Below are 12,684 nucleotides of genomic sequence, written 5' to 3' on the forward strand. Positions count from 1 at the left end.
CATCTAATGTCTCAGTCGGAGTGTTTGTGTATGTGTGTGTGTGTGTGTACGTAAGGCGAAGGGTTTGAAGGCAAGCCCCGTAAGGCCAAGCATCGTTCCAAGAAACGGAAGAATGCTGAAGAATTGCCTTTCCCATTCCCCACTTTTTTTTTCTGCAGTGTGTAACACAAATCCAAAGGAAAACGTGAAATGCCAGAGCCGAAGTAGGGCGGTGTGGAAGTGGGTGAGGTAGATAATTCAATTCCGATTTGCATGATGGTTGTATCAACAATAGCTTCCCGCTGCAGCTGTACACCTTTTCCCACCCCTTGGCTTGGCACGCAGCAATATTCCTTCACAGTTGGCGTGAATTAATTTTCCGGCCGTGACGCCACCAACTCAACAACAACAAAAAAAAACACACGACGAAGGGAAAGGATATTTGCTGCAAGCGTGCAAGAGCACCAAACAGGCGACCGAAATCTGTCACAATTTGCCAACGCCTTTCCCTGGGTGTCAGCTGTCTCGAGCGGCTGACGGGGGTGGAATGGGAGAATATTCGAGCTCGTGAAAATGAAATTAGCCTACCCCCGAGCCCGCCGAGGGTTTTTGAGGGAGTGAGAAAATAGGCGGTGGAGATGGAGCATTTTCCCTTCTCAAGAAAACAGACGGTCCACCCTTCCGCCCGGTGGAACGCGTGCCAATATGGTGCAGGCATATTGTGCCGTGCGGGCGAATAATTACCTTTCGGCAGGGAAAAGGCGCCTTTTTTGTGTGTCGATTTTTCCTTCCTTTTTTAAGGAACAAACAAACCCCCCCCCCCACACACACACAAACACACACGGGCTCACGCGTCTCGCACGAATGCGGCGCTGGGTGGGAAAAAGGTGTGATAAAATCATAACGCGGCCCCACCGCCGCCTCGATGGCTCGGTTGACACCTTTCTCGGCGTTTTGGCGCGCTCATCACACCAGCCCGGGGAAAAGCACGAAGAAAATGGAAACAATCCGTCATCTCCTGTGCCGCACGGCTCCCCTTTTGCGTTTCCCGCTGCTCGTCTCGTTCGTGAGAAAATTAGCGCCCGTTTTTTTTTTACCCCTCCACAACCGGTGCTGCCACAAAATCCTTCCGTTTCACCCCTCCCGGCGTCAACCACAAGCTGGTCAGAGCAGCACCCTGTGTGCTGTCTCCCCTCCCCAAGCGCGTACACGAGCGAGGAATGCAAAAATAAGGCTCACGGCTCGGGGTAGCTGCTGCCGCTGCGGCGTACGATGTGATAATGATGTTACTTTTAATTTTGTTTATTTAATTCGTATTCAAGATACGGTACCACCGTTCCACCGTCCCCTTTTTTTGGCCGAACGGGTGGCAGGGAGTGAAATGATTTTCCATTTTCATTACCGCTCTCCCCCATCGCCCTTCCCTTTGCGTGTGCTCTCGAAAGGGAAGCGTCAACCCCTTGTGTTTTAATTTTTTTTTTCACTCGTTACTCCCTTCCCCATTGGGTTAGGGGTGGTATTGTTGGCTTTTCATCTTGCTCGCCGTCGTTTTCCGCCCAAACGAAACAAAAAAGCAGAACGAAGGAGACAGAGTGAGTGAGAGAGAGAGAGGACAGAAGGGAAAATAAAACGTGCTCCCTTGCGCGTGCGACGGCGACGGGGTTGGCCGGATTTACGGCTATATTCATCCTTTTCGGTGGTTGGCGAAATTGGCAAACCGACGGGTTTGAACCGCGCCCGAAGTCAAGACTCAAAAATTAAACCCTTTCCCCTGCTCATCCGTTCTTTGGGCGGAATGGGGTGGGTGTGTGACGCGCACCATCCGCTCGAAATAGGATTAATTTTCGGTCCCCTCACTTACCCCCCACCAACGCCGACCACGCGAAACGATGGCAGTGCTGCTGCTGCTGCGTGACACTGATTTCCATTCCGGGATGGGCAGACCCGGCCATAAGCCAGTTTGTTTTTGGCAATGGCGCGAGGTCACGACTGTGCTGCTGACTGCTTCTGTTGTACCATAAATTAAAGCGTGCTCTATGGTTGTGTGCAAGTGTGTGCGTGTATGTGTGTATTTGTGTGTCACTTTTGCTGCCGTGTGCAGCAACCGTCCCAATGATGAGAAAGCAGCTTTTCACATAAAGGTTACAGCACTTGGTTTTCGTTGAAAATGCACTTATGTGACAAGGGGTGGCCTAACTTCAGGCGCTTACTTCACTATACTGTACAGGGTTTACCTGGCCAATCTGGCATCGTAAAAGCGTTATTGGTCGCCGTAAAAACTTATTTGGACGACGTGAACCCTCTATTGGGCATTGCCGGTCCTATTCTGGCTTTAAGAAGCATGAAACGCGTAAAGTAAACAATGAGTGCGGCCTACCCTGCATTTTCTATTTTTATCGCAGTAAAACGAAGCTTCTTTAAATTATTTAACTTATATGTAATGCAATTTAAGTTTGTAAGCTAAATTCAAATTCAAATTCAATTCAAATTCAAACGTAAAAGTTGTGACCAGAAATTTTAAAAATCAGGTATTTTCCAAAAACATTTTGCGCCCAAGAATTTTGCGCCCAAGAATTTTGCGACCAAGAGTTTTGCGACCAAGAATTTTGCGACCAAGAGTTTTGCGACCAAGAATTTTGCGACCAAGAATGTTGCTACCAACAATTTTGCGAACCAGATTTTTGCAGAGGGCGCAAAATTCTTGGTCGCAAAATTCTTGGTTACAAAATTCTTGGTCGCAAAAATCTTGGTCGCAAAATTCTTGGTCACAAAATTCTTGGTCGCAAAATTCATTGGAATTTGGAGGTTCTTGGCTAAATTTTTGCGACCAATATACAATACAAGCAATACAAGTGAATACAAACATATGACATAGTTTGATTTTTTGGTGTTTTGTATGGAATGTTGACGTGATTTCAGCCGCCACCTTTTTGTCACCTGTTTCAGCATTTCACCTGTGATCTGTATATAAAAGTGTCTGGTATCGTAAACCACCTATCCTCCCTATATCAGAATGACGTCATTACGTGAACTGCAACCCATCCTGCAGCGCTTAGTCATCGATTGGCGCCCGACAGTATGCTATACGGATGACAATTTGTCTCTTTTAGTCCGCTAGCGCTAGCAGATATGTCTTGACCAACACCAACGTCCCATAAGCGCACCATACCGTACTAGCATCAAACAACGGTTATGAGTGTATGCTTTGCGACCCCTTCCCACGCTTTCGCCCTCTTTTCCGACTGAAACGCAAATAAATATTTCGTTCAAGCATCGACAGACGGAACTAACAAAAAAAAACGAAAACCCCAAAAACACAAAACAAGAAAGCCCGGAAGTGCAGCCAACCGGTGCGCCCGGTGTGCAGACCGCATCTGCTGCAAGGGCGAATTGTGGAAAGTGTGCGGAAAAGCACAAACAAACTACACTCCTCATACGGACGACTGGCAAGTCCTGCACTTGTTCCGCTCCTCTACAGGAGTTGGCCCTCTTCACATTCTTTTCCCCTTGAACTTGCTGTTGTTGTTGTTGTTTTCGAAGATATGATTCGCTTTTCCTTGATGAAATTGGAATCCCTCCCGCAAAAGAAAACTTACTCACACACACACACACAGTTGGAACCTTGTTTCTCTTCCGCCCTGGCCGCACTCGCACGCCGCCCAGCGCATCGGTGTGCTTGCCTTACATTTTTACACAATAAAGGATGCTTATCTCATCGCAAACGTGAGCGGAATACGGTTCAAGTGCGCCCCGAAAAACTCGCCACGGCGGGCACATTTTGTTTTAGCTCTCGTGGTGGCTTTCATCCCACACTCCCCCAGAAGAAGAAGAAGAAACTTACAAAGCAGTGTAGGGCAGGAGGAAGGTGGCGGGAGTTAAACAACAGCAGCAATACACATACAGATTGCTGCCGCTTTCTTCTGTCCTGGTACAGCACGCTCTCTCCCTCATCGGTACATCCTTTTTCGGGCTGGCGTGGGGCACACAAACTTTGCCACATACCCCGCTACCGGGAAGGGGGGAAGGAAAGGCTTGCCGGTGTAAGGGTAACAAACGGGTGAGGGGAAGAAAGCAGACGGGTGTTTTTTTTTCTTCTTTGCTGGAATGAGGCGGGTGGAGAAACCGTTAGATGAACTAACAAGGTTCAAGTTGTCAGGAGCGATGGGTGGGAGGAAATAACATACGCCAGCAGTTCACTTACGCCATGTAAAGCTGAATGCAATCTTCTCGAGCCCCCAGAAGCAGCAGCAGCAACAGCAGCGGTGAAAAAAATGTTGCCCAATTTTTCGCGCCACAGCCCGACAGGACGGTGAGTGTAAGTGTCGAAAGCCAGACTACGATTTGTCAACGCTTCACACAGCTTTTGAGGGAGGAGACGGTGCAACGCTAGAAGGGGATATACGGCAGCACAGCTGGAAGATGTTTTGTTTTATTTGAAGCGATAGGCGTGAAACGGACTAATTTAAACAGCTTATGAAGTAGTAGTTCGCCTTTTCTAAAAGACCCAATGGGAAACGATATTATAACCAACATGCGTACTTTTGTTTTAATGACAGTCTTTCCTATGAAAAATAATACAAAAATTAAAAAATAACCTGAAAAAGTCCATATTGATGCTTTTTTTGGACATAACATTCTTTAAAAACTACTTTTGTCACATGAATTGCATAATTTAAGGCGTATTTTCCTGATGCGCAAAATTACAATAAAATCACAATGTGTTGTTTTTTTTCTTGCAAAAATTGTGAATTCAACATACCGATAAGTTTTCAGTTCAGAATGATAAACCTGTTTCACACCTTTCAAGCACATTATTTTCATATATTGGGGCCCTTTCCGTTTTAAGTTCGTAGGCTGAAATTTGCAAAGCCTGTCAGCTGTTTGCATTGTATAGCAGTCTTCGAGCAGCTATCTAAGTCTATATAATATACAGGTGGGCTTATCCCAAGGTGTATAATTTGGGAAGGGTGAATTTCATCGCTTCTGCTTCTGAATGAAGATTTTAAGGGTGTTTTGAATATTCGTCAAGCCTTCAGAAAGCTTGTTTGAACAAAAGTTTTCACCCACCCTGTCAAAAAGTTGTATTCAAATTTGGTTATAAAAAACATGCTATGAGACCACCTAAACTACTTACACTTTGATTCTGAATTCCATCACTAAATCTCTTGAATGCAGCTTGGGATAAATGTTAATATGACCTTGTTTTGCCATTTTTCGAGCAGGTCTCGAATCTTATTCTAGATTTGAGGCCAGAATATTCTAGACTAAAAATTTCAAGCTAGTTTTATGTGTGGTTTTGTATGGAGTGTTTACATGATTTCAGCCTCCAACTGTCAAACTCCATACAAAAACTGACTAGAATAGTGAAGGGGCCCATTGATGGGATATTTTTGAATTGTACTTGAATACTCCTTTTAACAAGTACAAAAAAATAATAGCACCAGTTGAACGTTTGGTAAATTTTTGATTGTAGCATATTAAACATATTTTTTAAATACATAATGAACATTCTAGGAATGAAAACACACGTCATTGGTACAAATTAGTTAAAAAAATGGCTAATTTGAAGGCAAAAATATAAACTACAGCGATAGATACTCGATCAGTTAAAAATGTTCACAAATAAAGAATGTTAGCGTACCCAGCCGGTCTATTTTTATCCATTTTTCATTAAAAAAAATCCTGATCACTGCAATAAGATTGTTAAAAATCCAGCCTCAAGTAATCTAATGTATGCTTGTAGCGACATTTTTATACTTAAAAAATATTTCAAGGTTTATTTGTGTGTCAAACTGTTTCATCTACACAATTTCAAGAATTTTGGTTCATTTTCCGACATTTTATGCGTTTAGATCCACTTCAAAAGTAAAAGTTTCCCTAATGTGCAAATAATAAGTGCATCTACTGAGAATCTGGTGTTTACGTTTATCGTATCGGTAGTGTTGCCACAGTTGACAACCATCAAGTTTGAGCTAAATTTTATCCACGAAGAGAAGATTATCACAGACTTTCTACAAAAGAAAACACTTTCCGAAAAATTAATACGACTTAAATCACAACAGGAATAGCTTCCGTTGGTATTTACGCTGTTGTATGAATCAATTTGCTGCACAGTAGTTAGGAAGCAGTAGTTTATATTATTTATCATTATACAGCTGACACACGTGTCTGTTTAAAAGATTGCCTTCTTCTTCTTTGGCACAACAACCGTCGTCGGTCAAGGCCTGCCTTGTACCCACTAGAGAAATGAGCTTGGCTTTCAGTGACTTATTGTTACCATAGCAGGAAAGTCAGTCCTAAAAAAGTTGGCATGTATTTTCAGGTGTAGACTATGAGCAAAGAATTTATCATTTTTGATGTTTTTTTCAAAAACAATCAAATTACACGGTTTTTGTATTGTTTATGTGATGTTAAAATTGAAATCGTCAGATATATGCTCATAAAAATACCTTCTAAAATTATCATGTTTCCTTCAAGAATCAAAATTTGGTGACTTCTAATCAACAATAGGTGCGTTAGAGTCTAAAATGATCCGCGATTGTCAAAAATTGATGCTTTAGAGCCAACATTTGGTGGGAGTTCAAATTCAATACGTCAAAGTCAAATGAGTTTATCACGTAGTCGTGTAAGCACACTTTCAATCTCAAATCAAACTGTGACATGTTGAAAATCTTGTGAACGAACCGATAAATTATTGTTTTGTATGAAAATCCGGTCAACTAGCACGACGTAACATCATGCCCGCTGTGGGTTCAAGCCTAGAATGGACCATTCCACTGTTTTCACAGCTTGTATAATAAGCCAGCATGGCCGTGTTGGACGTTACGCTAAATAAAAGAAGATTAAAATATATGACAGATGTTGAAAAATGCTGTCTATATATTGTAGTGTCATCATTGAAACCTATGGGTGGTAGCTTATTAATTAGTAGCATATCTGGCTGTGTTACTCAATTTTGTTTGTTTCTCAAGATTTGTTTTATTTGTGTCGGTTTGCGCTGATTTGCATCATCCCATTGAAAACCAAATGATTCAAAAATCTAAGAACAAGCTCAATTTAACACGTAACGAATCTAAAGATAGGTAGGCAACTTCCAAGATTACTTCGGAAACAACCGAAAGACCATGAGAAACTCTATACTACATTTAATAAATTAGTTTTTTTAAATACCACATTTTGTCATGCAAATGGCAGAACTCTCGGCGCTTTGCTTTTGCAATCGCACAATTTCATCGCACAATGCATTAAATTTTGTTATCTTTTTCTTATTTTCTAAGGTTGTGCTCCTCACACTGCTTGTACCTTCCCGTGAAAAAACTCTATGAATGCTTTTTTTATGTCGAAAACTATTAAACGATTGCTTCGATTCAATCGCACCCATCTCTATTCTGTCAATCTCCCCTAGTCCACTTGACAGCGTGCAGGCTACAGATTGCTCCAGCAATTCCAAACCAAAAAAGGGACTAGGAATCTACCCCCTTTCTAATGGAGTCACTTCACGGACAGAAGCGATGCCGCGGTTCGACTCGAGATGCTTTTAGTGAATTGAGTCCAATTAAGCGTCGCTGCGGCCGGCAGGATTCACCCACACACGCCCAAAACCTCGAGTGGCGACCGTGCCGCCAGATGGGCCGGTTTTAGCTAAAGCCTACGCGCACGGAAGCCGCACGGAAGATTGATTACACTCCACGCCTCCGTTCAGGCGGAACCTGGTGGGCTTTTCCTTTTGCCTCACGCTCGCACGGACAAGTGCCACCCCTTCGCTTCAACCGCTTCTTCGCCTACTTTGCCAAGGGATCAAAGGGCATTAGCGAAAAGCGAACCGCGAAGGAATGTCTGAGAGTTGGAGAGAGGGGGGGGGGGGTTGTTTTCACAACTGCAAACAGCAACACAAAAAATCGCTCTTCAAATTAACTTCCACCCATTCACACACACACGCTCATTCTCTTAAAAAGGATCAATTTAAAATCGGACCAGAATGGCACGCGAATTTCCTCGCCCACTCTTCTTCTAGGGCGCGCCCGCAAGTGCGCCCACAAACTCCGCCAGTGGAGTGGATCATTCCTCCAAAGCACGAGATATAAAGCGTGCCAAACCAGCCCGCTCCACGCCGTGATGAAGTAAAAACAATCACTTAGCCGGGATAATCGGTACTCATCTGTTAAATTGGCGCGGCAAAAGCGAGTGAAGCTTCTGCTAAGCTAGACCCCAGTCCCTGGTGAGGCACCAGTGAGCCAGATTTGCCCGACGCCCGACGACCTCTCCGTCAAGTCGTCCGCATATCCCACCGATTTGTTATGCTCTGAGTACAATTGTGGCGAGGAGTGGATGTGTGTGTGTGTGTGGCTCTCTTTCTGTGTGCTCTGTAGATCCAAGGTTACAGCAAGACTTTTCCAAAAGCGGTTTTTTGTTGCTTCTGGTAGTCCGTGTTATTTTTGCTTGGAGGAGGGAGTCGCTCCCGCGGGACCGCTTCTCATGACACGGGCGAGTCTGTGTTTACTCGAGATTTTTCCCTTGCGAGTAGGAACGTGAGAAGCAGGGAACAATAACACAGCCCCGGGGAATGTAATGACAGTCCAGGATTAGGTGCTCGGGATTGGGCTCCCAGAGCCAAGATCCGGGATGGTGGCGCAAGTTATCCTGCAACTGGAGATTACATTCTCTCACTAGTCGGTTCTGCCGCATGAGATGACATTCTAACATCTTCGCCAATTACTCAACAGCTCCCGAATTGAATGATCGGCACCGGAGCACCACCAATCGATCGGTGACATTACCTACACGGCTCTTTGCCCACGACACTGCCGGATATTAAAGTTTTACACCAAGCTCTTCCCCGTGTGACGTTCGGCAGTGCAGGCAAAAGCATCCCTAAACCCATTCGGCCGAAAAGTAGCTCCAGCAGGCTCCAGCAGAAATAGAAGACCAACCCAACCATTGCTACTCATAGTGCGGCAAAGATATCTTCGCTCCCGCTAGCAGCCGAGAAGCACCGTGGCAATAATCCTGGCCGCGCGCCAACTTCAAAGCATTTGCCACGGGTCTGGAAGGATGTAAAAATTAATTGCATTAATATTTCATGAAAGCAACGCGGCACGCGGGCGTGCCTTCGGAGATGGTACGGTGTTTTCGCTGCCGGTGTAGAACTATCCAATCTCTAGCCCAGGACCGCCCGGAACCCCGGGGCCAAGGTAGTCAGGGACAGAGATTTGCGGCAAAGGAAGAGAAAGAAAAACCGAGACTCCGATTCTAATTCTAAGCGCCGCCGGGCGCAATTTAAAGACCAATCGACACGGCCGCGTGAGCATTGGAAATGGAGTGCTTGCGTAGAGTGATGTAATTTTGCACTCTGGCTTGTTGGTGATTTCTTTTTTTCTAAGTTTGTTTTCAAAATCATCAAAAGTAATGAACCGAGATGGTTCCTCCCAGGTTCGACAGGACCTGCAGGGCCACCATACCTGTTCAAGATTGTTTCCTTCCGCTTGTTTCCTGATACCTGCTGGAGTAGAAGGCGAGGGAGAACCTATTTTGGAGAAGAATTTCGCCCCGGAAGATGTTAGATTAGAAGCACGAAATGATGTCATTGGAGTTATTGGATATTGCGTGGACGAGCGCGGCACATTGGAGAAGAACCCAATTACCGAAACACCAAATGCCGGCCTGTGGAACTTTTTTGTTTTCCAAACAAGACACCTAAGGCACAATTTTTCCGCCTGAACTATGGCGAAAATAATTAGCTGCTGAGGAAGGGCACTGTTCCGTTCCGGCAAACTCTGGTTGCGTACATCCACAGCGCACATACACAGTCTGATTAACTGCGATTAAAAGTTGTGTTGTCTGTCTGTGTTGATTTGTGAGCGGTTCGGTTTCAACAACTTACATCAATCTACCAGGACGACGCCCCAACCGGTGCCAACTTCAAAGGCAACAACATTCACCAGCAACGCACGGAAGAGTCAGCCATATTGAGCCTTAATTACATCACTTCATCTTTCCAGCGCCTTGGATAATCGAGACAACTATCTTATTTATTCGAACTTCCGGGCTGGGACGGCGCGGTGGAAAGTCTGGTGCTTGGTGAGAACTCTGTGAACTCCCGGTGAGCTCCGACAGCCTGCCCTGCAGCTGCCGAAATGCTGAAGCGCAGCGCCGAAAATACCAAACACAAAACCGCAAGTTGCCGCACAGAGTTGCTCTACGTGCATGGGTGCCTCAGTTTTTTTTTTTTTTCATTCACCCAAGACTCCCACACCGTGAGCGCAAGCGTTGCAGCAGCAGGCAGCCAGCCCTTCCTGTTCCAGGCGTTACAGGCCACCGGCTGGATTCATATTTACCCAGGAGCAGGTAATAAATGCGGCACCACGCAGGAGCCGGGGCAGGCAAAGCCATTCGTCAGGAAAGTTCCTCCACCTGGGCCCTGGGCAAACAATCTTCAAACAGCGCAGCAGAATCTGACGCAGGCCACAGAGCGAGGTCCTGTGTCTGTCTCGACGGTGGAGAAACCTTTTGGAGCAGACAGACAGGTGGTAGTGCCGTACGAATTGTTTGTGGACGCTGTCTGGAGCTGCCCTGTCTGCAAAGGAGGAAGAGCAAGAGAGGGGGGGGGGTGGGAGGGGGTGGTAGTCTTTGAAATGAATTTTGAATTGAAATTTAATTTGTTGCCATAGCGCGCGAGCTGCCGGGAAAGGGCCACGGCGCACATGCAGGAGGGAAGCCCGTGCAAAAGATATCTCCTCTATTAGCGTGCCGGAGACGCGCAACGGAACCTGCTCGGAAAGGTAGGCACTCCGGCGCTCATTTCTTTCTTCGCTCACAAAACCCACTGCAAACCAGCCGAAACTTGGGCCTGCCGCTGCAACCTGGCGCCCAAAACGCTCGACGGCATCTTCGCAAGGCCCCACTAGTCGACAAGCTTGTGCTGTGCTGTGGCTGCCACCCGTCCCTGGTTGGGGCGCTGGTGGAGGCGATGGGGCGCAAAACTTCAATCATCATCACCCGGAACCACAGCACAACCATGACTTCTTGATCCACGGCAGGGTGTCTGTGTGCTCGCGAGCACATCTTCCCGGCGGAGTACGTGCGGATGACAGTGGTGAGAAGATAATCTGATCAACGAATTCCGTTGCATTTGTTCCGTTCAAACCGTTTCCTCCCTTGGCAAGCATGCTAAGAGAAAGAGAGATAGAGAGATAGGGAGAAGGAAAAGAGAGAGAGAGAAAGACTGCTGCCAAAATTAGCAGCTCTAGTTTGCGTATAGTTTTGCGTGTAGCAAGTCGTACGAGTCTGGGGAAAAGTTTTTGGGCCAAACAGACTCCCTCCCTCCACACACACACACACACACACACACACACACACACACACACACGAAGCGAGGCGAAATTTATATCAACTCTAATTACAGTTTGATTGGTGCCGATCCGTAACACACCACATCCCCGATCCCTCTTGCTGCGCGCACCCACCTCCATCCAAGGCAACCTGTTGATGAGCGAAACCTGCGTGCGTGCGGATGCCCCCCCCCCCTTCAAGTTCGAAACGGCAGCAGAAAGCAAAACAAAAAAAACATGCCCAAAAATCGATTCAACCCACCACTCGCTCCGTGTATCGATTAGCGTAATTCAGAGATGTCAAACTAGTGGCCCGCGATCGCTTGAGCCAAAATTTATTACGCATTTCTGCTCCTTCAGTACATGCTAGCCAATTTCGGGCACCTGAAATATGAAGAGATTTTCCACTTCGCAGATTACTAATTGTCTGATCATCATAAAACCTACCCTCTATCTTTGCATGTAAGAACAAAGAGGATTAGAGTTCCAAAAACTGTTCGAGTTGTAGAAGAAAACCAAAACTGTGTATGTTGCTTAGATCGAGCATTACCGGGCACTAAGTTTTTGGTTCATCATATGTGTTTCAAAGTAATGAAAATTCTTTTTAGCTCATAATAAATCCTTTCCAATGAATAATACAAAATCGTTAATGACAGGAATAAACTGACACACATTGTAAGTGGTTATGGATCACTACTTTATTATGATTTTGAAACAATCAATGAGGGTACCTAAAAGAGCAATTTCTGTTAGAAAGAGACTTTGAAAAATTAAAAACATCCCTGAACCAATCGAAATTGAAATTGCAGCCTAGACCATGAAACTTCAAAACGTTTAGAGATCAGCTGAACTCAGATTTCAGCACAAACACGAGTTACTTTTGATAGGATGTTACAAATGATTTCAAGCGTTCCATAAGGCAGCATCAAGGAGACTAGATAGACTACAGGTGAGCTTATAGCTCTATATTGGCCGCCATAATAAAAAAGGATTTCTATGGAAATTGGCAGGAAGTGAGTTTCTAACGTACGTAAATACTAACAATAACACAAATATTTGTAACGCACGTAAATTTATTGCTCTTTATTATTTTTTTTATATTAATACGTTCATTTTGATTTCCATAAAAGTTTCTGTATGCTTTATTCAAATGTTTTTCCAAGAATTCAAGAAGCATCGTATTCCTTTAAAAATTAACTATTTTTCCACTGGAGGAAAGATTTACATGTATGATAATGTCGTTTTTTGTTTTGTCCAGCTCATCCATTCATATTTAAATTCATTTTTTACTACTTCATTAGCAATATTTTTTTTCTAAATGCCCATAGTTTTTCTCTTGTTGTAGGTTGCACAATGTCGTTTGGAATTCCAAGTTTGA

This window comes from Anopheles merus, chromosome X (genome assembly GCF_017562075.2).
Source record: "Anopheles merus strain MAF chromosome X, AmerM5.1, whole genome shotgun sequence".
Lineage (NCBI taxonomy): Eukaryota > Metazoa > Arthropoda > Insecta > Diptera > Culicidae > Anopheles > Anopheles merus.